The sequence below is a fragment of the Littorina saxatilis genome, linkage group LG3 (assembly GCF_037325665.1).
Source record: "Littorina saxatilis isolate snail1 linkage group LG3, US_GU_Lsax_2.0, whole genome shotgun sequence".
Taxonomy (NCBI): Eukaryota; Metazoa; Mollusca; class Gastropoda; order Littorinimorpha; family Littorinidae; genus Littorina; species Littorina saxatilis.
In genome coordinates this window covers 38,165,858-38,176,107 of record NC_090247.1, presented here as the reverse complement: position 1 = coordinate 38,176,107, position 10,250 = coordinate 38,165,858, and the positions used below count along the sequence as shown (strand labels likewise).

Genomic DNA, 10,250 nt, shown 5'->3' with positions numbered 1-10,250 from the left:
CCAGTTAAAACAAAGAGAACTTGAGATTAGGCAGGCTGAAATTGGTGCTGGTTCGCGTGCACCACAAAATGGTCGGGATTCTCACACTAACGTAGGTGCTCGCCCTGTTTACCCCAGGCTCCCTGCATTCAGGGAACAGCAAGATGATATAGACTCATACTTGTTCCGATTTGAAACTCATGCAAAATCTCTGGGATGGGAAGAGACAAGGTGGATCACGTACTTGTCTGCTCTTTTAGAGGGCAATGCATTAAACCTATACCATAGCCTTGCTGCTGCTGGTGAACTAACATACCAATGTTTGAAAGAAAACTTGCTGAAGAAATTTCAGTGCACGTCTGAGACATTTAGACAAAAGCTCCGAAATATCCGTCCAAGTGAAAAGGAACCGTTCCAAACTTTTGGGATTGAGTTACGACGATTGTTTGATCGTTGGGTTGCGCTGTCTGACATAACCACAGATGTTGATGGTCTAGTGAACTTGATTCTGGGAGAACAATTCCTTGAAAGCGTGTCAGCTGACTTAGCAACTTTCATTCGAGAACGAGGTCTAGTTACTTTGGATGAAATGGTCAAAGCTGCCGAAAGCTATCGGTTAGCGAGACCTGGGAAAAACTTGTCACGAAAGTCGGGACCAACCATTTTTTCTGCAGGTTCGTGTAGTCACGAAGAGTACGCTGCAGCTGCTTTTTCACAAAGCAATAATCGTAGAAGTGGTCCGCAGTCTCGAAGGTTTGGTTCCAGTTTTGCTGGTCGTAGACAAGGTAACTGGAGCTATGGCAGAGGTACGTCTGATGCTCAGGCACAGTCACAAGGTGATACATACTATCCTCGTGGAAGTAGACGCAATCGTACTGGTGGTCGCAGAGGTGGTTTGTCCCGGAGCGGAGATACTTGTCTGTTATGTCATGAGAAAGGACATTGGTCAGTTCAGTGTCCCTTACGGACACACCCTCAGAACCCTTGTCTGATTTGTGGAATTGACGGCCATGACAGGTGGTCTTGTCCGAAGTATCTGATTGAATCAGGTATATATGAGCGGGTCGAGTCAGGAAATGCTGTTGTCGCAGACGTTGGTTGTTCGGGAAATTCTGCTGTTGCGGAAGTCGTTTCACCAATTACTCAGGATGTTGGAAGTCTGAAGTTGGAACATGGTAGTGTTAACGGGAGTGAGTGTACAGTACTTCGAGACTCAGGTTCTACGATTTCTGGAGTGCGTAGTGGATTGGTGTCGAAAGACCAGTTGGTCAGTAGAAAGGTCACCTGTAAAACATTTGGTGGGGAGGTCCTTACTTATCCTCAGGCGAAAGTTAAAGTTGAGACACCTTATGTTTCGGGAGAAATGGTTTGTTGCGTCCTGAATGATCCTGTCGCTGATTTGATCATAGGCAACATTCCGGGGATTTCAGGGAGTGCAGACTGTTTTCCTGATGTTGAGGGGGTTACAGCTAGTACAAATCGTGCGCAGGAAAAGAGAAGAAATCCTCCTGATAAACCTGTAATTCTGACTCCAGATCAGAAGGTTGCGTGTTTGAATCAGGACTTGGCAGTTGTTCGAGAAGAACTCAGTCAGTTGCGTGCTGAACTGAACAGATTAAAAGGTGGTTTTTCACTGGCTACGAGTGGAAAGAGTAGGTCGATAGAGACTACTGATGCTGTAAGCCATGGTGGAAATCGCAGAAAGAGGTCAAGAAAATGGTTTGCTTGATTTTGACTACTTGCTTGTTTAGCATCATGAGTCGTAGTGCTATGTTGGAAGAGTCGTGGACTCAAGATAAGAAAACTAAAGATGCTAAAGAAAGACATTACATGTTTGGGCTAGAAAGCAACATGAATGGAACTTATGAGTTAATAGAAAAACTCAGTGGAATCTTCCGAGAGAAGGAAGAAGTACTTTATCAGACATAAAGTAGTGTTGTTACAAGCAGTGAATTAGAGAGTTTATGTCTTGCGTCAGTTACGACAATTTTGATATGCGATATAAAAAATTGCAGTTCAGTGAAGTAGTTACCCTCTTTTGCCTATTATCCTTAAGAAAAAAATAACCTTGGTCGGTCATTTTTTTTCTGGGAGGAGGGGGTAATGTGACAAACGGATTTGCACATAGTGTATATTGGAGTTATGTGACTCAGGTGTACAAAATTGCATGGGCCACGAACTTTGAGTGGACACCGTACGGTGATACGTCACTGACGCAGTGCAGTAGTGTCGGTGACCAATCAGAGAAGAGTATTGACTGAGGTGGCGTTGTAAAGATAATACAGCCTCAGAGCTTTGCAGACTATCGACAGGAGAAGAGGTGTCTCCTGATTGTAAAGTTTCTCACCGGGCGCTAGAGGTCGTTTGGGGACTCGTGCCGCGGTATTGAATCGGTAGATTCGACTGCTGTGTTTACAGGTATTTATTGAATTGATATTTTACTCGGACATTTGTAAACAGGAATCGCTTGACAAGTGGCCCCCTTCATCCCCCCCTTCCTCGTCCTGATATGGCTCTGCGTAGTCGGCTGGACGTTAAGCAACAAATAAACAAACAAACAAACAAAAATTTTACTCGGAGATATTATTTTGCTCGGAAATATTGACTTGAGAAATGACCGGGAGAGTCATGTGTGAATTAGCTGAAAAACGTGCACGGATGTCAGCCATTGTTGAAAAAGGAATGTTTACATGTTTTTCGGAAATGAAGTCGCTTATGAGTTAGCGGGTGTATATACTGTAACCGCATAAGATAGTTGCCGGTAGTGATAAAGAATGTTATAAAAGTTTATTCAAGTATGGAGACTTATGGTAGTTTAAACTTGTGTATTTTAGCAGCCCGGGCCGAGTGGGTCGCGGAAGTATCCCGGGCCGAGAGCGGTCGCGGAAGGGGAACGAGACGGGAGGTTCTACCCTCACGCTCCAGCCGTGAGCTGTGGGAATGCTGGAGGGGAAGACAGCGTGAAGCGCTGCGAAACGGGAACCCCGTCCCATTCCACCACACGAGACAGTTGTGTGGGTGGGGTGAAGCAGTGCGTGCCACTGTATATTGTGAGTACGACTGAGAGAATTTAACCAGCGTGATAGCTGTACAGAGATACGTTTCCCGAGTGAATAACCACGAGACGTCGAGCGTCGTGGGGTTTGTCATCTGTGTATAACAGAAGTGAATAGTAACAGAAGTATTGTTGGAGACAATGACTTCGTGTGTTTTGAGACAGACGGGCTTTCACGGAACAAAGCTTAAAGTGTTATATGTGTGTGCACGTGAACTGTAGATTGCATGACATAATAACATGTATGTAATTTTGTGCAGATAGATTTCTGTGTGTTACCAGAACTAGAACTTTCATGTTGAGCGAAAGTGATCTGTAGAATGGATGTAGAATAATATGTTTATGTTGTGATTGAACATTCTAATAGAGGTACAGAGGCAAAGGGCCGTAAGTGTGTTATTGTCTTTGTGCCTGGTTGGAATGTGTGTGTGTGTGTGTGTGTAAAGAACAGTTAATTAGTAAACAGAGAGTAGCACGCATAACTTTTGATAGGAGTAGATATACATACATATCAGACATACACACGGAAATTCCAGTCGTAACATTTGGTGACCCCGATTACTCTGTGTTAGTTAAAATTTATAGTTGTTTCCCTGCTTTGCTAAACTTAATTTTGTCCCCTGTGTTGGGTTTTTTAGAATTTTTGGCAGTAGGTCACGCAGACAGAGATTTTTCGGATTGAATAGTTGTGTCGTTCATGTCTTGTTTTGTATTGTTACCGTCTCCAGTTTTACGGTAGTGCTTACTGTACAGTTCTAAGCACTGAGGGATTAGCTTCATTTTTCTACCTGTGGGGTCTTTCATTTCTCTTTCCTTGCTCTTTTCTGTGTCTTCATTTTGTAAAATAGTTAGAACATTTTTTTCTTTCTGCTTTAGAATAGGGATCTATCTGTTGTTTATTGCCCTTTGCCTTTGTTGATTAACTTTGATTAATTTTGTTCTTTTTGACTTTGAAATTTTTTAATTTGATTTTGAAATTTTTTTTTGTTAATGTGATTGATTAGGTATTGATTTTGTGGCATTGATTTTGTTGATTTTGTAAGTTTGTTGTAAGTAATTAAGGTAATTAGTTGTGATATTTTGATATAGACTTTAATTAGTTTGAGTTTTAGTTTATTTTTGATTTGTTATTTGCTATGGTAGTTGATTGAATACTTTGAATTTTTTTTTGTGGTTTAATTTAGTCTGCTGTTGGAGTGATTGGGTCACTTTAAAAATTGTTTTTTTTTTTGGAATTTGTTGTATTTGCCTCCAACTACATTTTTTGTCTGGTTGATTTAGATTAAGTTAATCTCATTAGTAGTGTATATATAGTTATTTTAAGTTACTATTTAAAACTTTGAATTGGATTGTTTCACTTCATAAAATTTTTGTTGTTGTTGGAATTTTGTTTTCATTTTGCTTCCAACTGCGTCTTTCTTAGTTGGACTTTATTTATTTTGAGTTTGGTTTTCTGATTTAGTAATTAGTTTGTTGATTAGTCTTAAGTCTTTACTTGTGTTGCATTTTTGAACTTTGAATTTTTCCTCCTATTTGTGGTTTGGGGTTGTTGTTTTGTTTGTACTTGTATATATGTTTGAAGATTCGTTTTGACTTCATTGACTGAATATTTGACTTTCATTAAAACTGTTGGATATTTTTGCGTGAGATTTACGCCGAAACGTGTTTGGATATAGTCTTGTATTGACTATTGTATCTTGTGCCAGATTTGTTGTGGTACTTGACAGTTTTGAAGTAGATTACTTGATCTTGCATTATTGTTTGAAACTTTTTCAAAACTTTTCTCTAAACTTGGACATATTTTGGTGTGATTTTGAAAGTTCAAAACTTACACAATGGAGAGCGAAGATGATTATGATGCGTTGTTTGAAAAGTTCGTTAAACAGGCAGAGACTTTGGGTCTGGCTGCAGATAAACGTGAGAAATACGTGAAAGAGAGTTTTGATCGTTTGGAGAGAAAACGAGAAAAAGATGAGAGACAAAAAGAATTGGATAGACAAAAAGAAAGGGAAGATGCACAAATTGAAGAAAGTCGAAGACAGAAAGAACTGGAAAGGGAAGAAAGAGAAAGAGATAGAGAGTTGCTAAAAGAAAGGGAGGAAAGAGAACACCAGTTAAAACAAAGAGAACTTGAGATTAGGCAGGCTGAAATTGGTGCTGGTTCGCGTGCACCACAAAATGGTCGGGATTCTCACACTAACGTAGGTGCTCGCCCTGTTTACCCCAGGCTCCCTGCATTCAGGGAACAGCAAGATGATATAGACTCATACTTGTTCCGATTTGAAACTCATGCAAAATCTCTGGGATGGGAAGAGACAAGGTGGATCACGTACTTGTCTGCTCTTTTAGAGGGCAATGCATTAAACCTATACCATAGCCTTGCTGCTGCTGGTGAACTAACATACCAATGTTTGAAAGAAAACTTGCTGAAGAAATTTCAGTGCACGTCTGAGACATTTAGACAAAAGCTCCGAAATATCCGTCCAAGTGAAAAGGAACCGTTCCAAACTTTTGGGATTGAGTTACGACGATTGTTTGATCGTTGGGTTGCGCTGTCTGACATAACCACAGATGTTGATGGTCTAGTGAACTTGATTCTGGGAGAACAATTCCTTGAAAGCGTGTCAGCTGACTTAGCAACTTTCATTCGAGAACGAGGTCTAGTTACTTTGGATGAAATGGTCAAAGCTGCCGAAAGCTATCGGTTAGCGAGACCTGGGAAAAACTTGTCACGAAAGTCGGGACCAACCATTTTTTCTGCAGGTTCGTGTAGTCACGAAGAGTACGCTGCAGCTGCTTTTTCACAAAGCAATAATCGTAGAAGTGGTCCGCAGTCTCGAAGGTTTGGTTCCAGTTTTGCTGGTCGTAGACAAGGTAACTGGAGCTATGGCAGATGTACGTCTGATGCACAGGCACAGTCACAAGGTGATACATACTATCCTCGTGGAAGTAGACGCAATCGTACTGGTAGTCGCAGAGGTGGTTTGTCCCGGAGCGGAGATACTTGTCTGTTATGTCATGAGAAAGGACATTGGTCAGTTCAGTGTCCCTTACGGACACACCCTCAGAACCCTTGTCTGATTTGTGGGATTGACGGCCATGACAGGTGGTCTTGTCCGAAGTATCTGATTGAATCAGGTATATATGAGCGAGTCGACTCAGGAAATGCTGTTGTCGCAGACGTTGGTTATTCGGGAAATTCTGCTCTTGCGGAAGTCGTTTCACCAATTACTCAGGATGTTGGAAGTCTGAAGTTGGAACATGGTAGTGTTAACGGGAATGAGTGTACAGTACTTCGAGACTCAGGTTCTACGATTTCTGGAGTGCGTAGAGGATTGGTGTCGAAAGACCAGTTGGTCAGTAGAAAGGTCACCTGTAAAACATTTGGTGGGGAGGTCCTTACTTATCCTCAGGCGAAAGTTAAAGTTGAGACACCTTATGTGTCGGGAGAGATGGTTTGCTGTGTACTGAATGATCCTGTGGCTGATTTGATCATAGGCAACATTCCGGGGATTTCAGGCGATGCAGACTGTTTTCCTGATGTTGAGGGGGTTACAGCTAGTACAAATCGTGCGCAGGAAAAGAGAAGAAATCCTCCTGATAAACCTGTAATTCTGACTCCAGATCAGAAGGTTGCGTGTTTGAATCAGGACTTGGCAGTTGTTCGAGAAGAACTCAGTCAGTTGCGTGCTGAACTGAACAGATTAAAAGGTGGTTTTTCACTGGATACGAGTGGAAAGAGTAGGTCGATAGAGACTACTGATGCTGTAAGCCATGGTGGAAATCGCAGAAAGAGGTCAAGAAAATGGTTTGCTTGATTTTGACTACTTGCTTGTTTAGCATCATGAGTCGTAGTGCTATGTTGGAAGAGTCGTGGACTCAAGATAAGAAAACTAAAGATGCTAAAGAAAGACATTACATGTTTGGGCTAGAAAGCAACATGAATGGAACTTATGAGTTAATAGAAGAACTCAGTGAAATCTTCCAAGAGAAGGAAGAAGTGCTGTATCGGACATAAAGTAGTGTTGTTACAAGCAGTGAATTAGAGAGTTTATGTCTTGCGTCAGTTACGACAATTTTGATATGCGATATAAAAAATTGCAGTTCAGTGAAGTAGTTACCCTCTTTTGCCTATTATCCTTAAGAAAAAAATAACCTTGGTCGGTCATTTTTTTTTCTGGGAGGAGGGGGTAATGTGACAAACGGATTTGCACATAGATGTATATTGGAGTTATGTGACTCAGGTGTACAAAATTTCATGGGCCACGAACTTTGAGTGGACACCGTACGGTGATACGTCACTGACGCAGTGCAGTAGTGTCGGTGACCAATCAGAGAAGAGTATTGACTGAGGTGGCGTTGTAAAGATAATACAGCCTCAGAGCTTTGCAGACTATCGACAGGAGAAGAGGTGTCTCCTGATTGTAAAGTTTCTCACCGGGCGCTAGAGGTCGTTTGGGGACTCGTGCCGCGGTATTGAATCGGTAGATTCGACTGCTGTGTTTACAGGTATTTATTGAATTGATATTTTACTCGGACATTTGTAAACAGGAATCGCTTGACAAGTGGCCCCCTTCATCCCCCCCTTCCTCGTCCTGATATGGCTCTGCGTAGTCGGCTGGACGTTAAGCAACAAATAAACAAACAAACAAACAAAAATTTTACTCGGAGATATTATTTTGCTCGGAAATATTGACTTGAGAAATGACCGGGAGAGTCATGTGTGAATTAGCTGAAAAACGTGCACGGATGTCAGCCATTGTTGAAAAAGGAATGTTTACATGTTTTTCGGAAATGAAGTCGCTATGAGTTAGCGGGTGTATATACTGTAACCGCATAAGATAGTTGCCGGTAGTGATAAAGAATGTTATAAAAGTTTATTCAAGTATGGAGACTTATGGTAGTTTAAACTTGTGTATTTTAGCATCCCGGGCCGAGTGGGTCGCGGAGGTATCCCGGGCCGAGAGCGGTCGCGGAAGGGGAACGAGACGGGAGGTTCTACCCTCAAGCTCCAGCCGAGAGCTGTGGGAATGCTGGAGGGGAAGACGGCGTGAAGCGCTGCGAAACGGGAACCCCGTCCCATTCCACCACACGAGACAGTTGTGTGGGTGGGGTGAAGCAGTGCGTGCCACTGTATATTGTGAGTACGACTGAGAGAATTTAACCAGCGTGATAGCTGTACAGAGATACGTTTCCCGAGTGAATAACCACGAGACGTCGAGCGTCGTGGGGTTTGTCATCTGTGTATAACAGAAGTGAATAGTAACAGAAGTATTGTTGGAGACAATGACTTCGTGTGTTTTGAGACAGACGGGCTTTCACGGAACAAAGCTTAAAGTGTTATATGTGTGTGCACGTGAACTGTAGATTGCATGACATAATAACATGTATGTAATTTTGTGCAGTTAGATTTCTGTGTGTTACCAGAACTAGAACTTTCATGTTGAGCGAAAGTGATCTGTAGAATGGATGTAGAATAATATGTTTATGTTGTGATTGAACATTCTAATAGAGGTACAGAGGCAAAGGGCCGTAAGTGTGTTATTGTCTTTGTGCCTGGTTGGAATGTGTGTGTGTGTGTGTGTGTAAAGAACAGTTAATTAGTAAACAGAGAGTAGCACGCATAACTTTTGATAGGAGTAGATATACATACATATCAGACATACACACGGAAATTCCAGTCGTAACAACGACAACCACCAATAAACCGTGTAAACGATCGTGCACACCACCACAAATCTTGCCAAGCTGTTACATGGGACAAGAACATCCCTCCACTAAGACAAGTACCAAAAATTGACAGCCTTTACGGACGGGCGCAATGGCCTAGTGGATAAGACGGGAGGTCGTGGGTTCGAAACCCGGCTGGGTTAAGGGTGGAGATTTGTCCGATCTCCCAGGTCAACTTGCTAGTGCCTTCCCCCCCCCTTCGTGTGTACGTGCAAGGACAAGACCAGGCCGGTACGCACGGAAAAGATCCTGTAATCCATGTTAGAGTTCGGTGGGTTATAGAAACGCGAAAATACCAAGCATGCGTGCATCCCTCGAAAGCGGCGTAAGGAGGATTTGATCAAGGAATATAAATACAGAGCCATCTACTCAAAGAAGAACGCAGACGGACGAAACGAGAGAAAGAGATAAGGAGTATTGTCAGGGCTCCCCAAACTGTGCGTCCCCGGCTGCGTCCTATACGCACTAGAAGCCGAAAACACGTAGACATTCATAGAGGGGGTCCCGGGACGCACTGTACTAAACCTAAAGAGAGCGGGTCCTGGGACGCACAGCATTTCGGTTATCGTACGTCCCGTAGGTACTGTTTTACTAAAAGAGAGAGAGAGAGAGAGAGAGAGAGAGAGAGAGAGAGAGAGAGAGAGAGAGAGAGAGAGAGAGAGAGGCAACGACATAGATCGAGAAAAAGACATACGGACACACAAACAGAGACGCCGGGAAACAGCATAAAACAGACACGTGTAGATGAAAGGCAATAGAGGTACATGGAGAGATTGAGAGAATGAAAGACTAACGCCATAAAAGGAAACGAAACAATATTCACCTGCAGAACCGCCGTCTCACGTGGTTATCTGATACGATGTCACTGTATTCCTCCACTAACGCGCAGCAACAGAACTCAACTCTCTGCAGGTCAGATTACAAAACCATCCACCACTGTGGAAACCCGTTTCGAGTCGACTGAAGTCGATCAAAATCCAAATCGACTCTGGTAGCAGTTGACCCAGTCGAAGAAAAACATCGAGCCGATCACATCATCATCTCACCATAGCCAACGACATCAACATCATCGATGTCGACGACAGCTGCAGTGACAACGATGACGTAAAGCCTAAAGACGACGAGTCACACATTTTCCAACAATATCGTCATGTCTCATCCTACGTTCATCAGTCTTTTCTTTCACCGAACAAGAGGCAGGACTCGCCGGCAAAACACAACATGAAACCGCAGGAAAACTGCAGGCACGGGAGGGAGAAAGAGAAACCGCACACGACTTGCAGTCAAAACGTGACACAAGAGAATTCCACACAAGAGAAAGCACAGTACAAACTAAAACTCCACCGTAAAGAACAAGTGTGTGACAACAGCGCGGAGATCGAAGTCTCTCAGGGAGCTTCCACTATGGAGACTGACGAGGGCTTTTCATTCAGTCTCCTTACTTCTTCCTTCTCGCCTCAGCGGTTCCAGAGCACTAACACAGCGG

General features: G+C 42.9%; 1 long non-coding RNA gene across 1 annotated transcript; it reads left to right on the top strand.

Annotated features, from left to right (window-relative positions):
* The first annotated feature begins 4,416 nt into the window (after positions 1-4,416).
* On the top strand, positions 4,417-8,565 carry LOC138962291 (uncharacterized). The gene is made up of 2 exons (XR_011454467.1): positions 4,417-7,543; positions 7,959-8,565. It is a non-coding gene; the product is annotated as an uncharacterized lncRNA (long non-coding RNA).
* Positions 8,566-10,250: the final 1,685 nt, after the last annotated feature.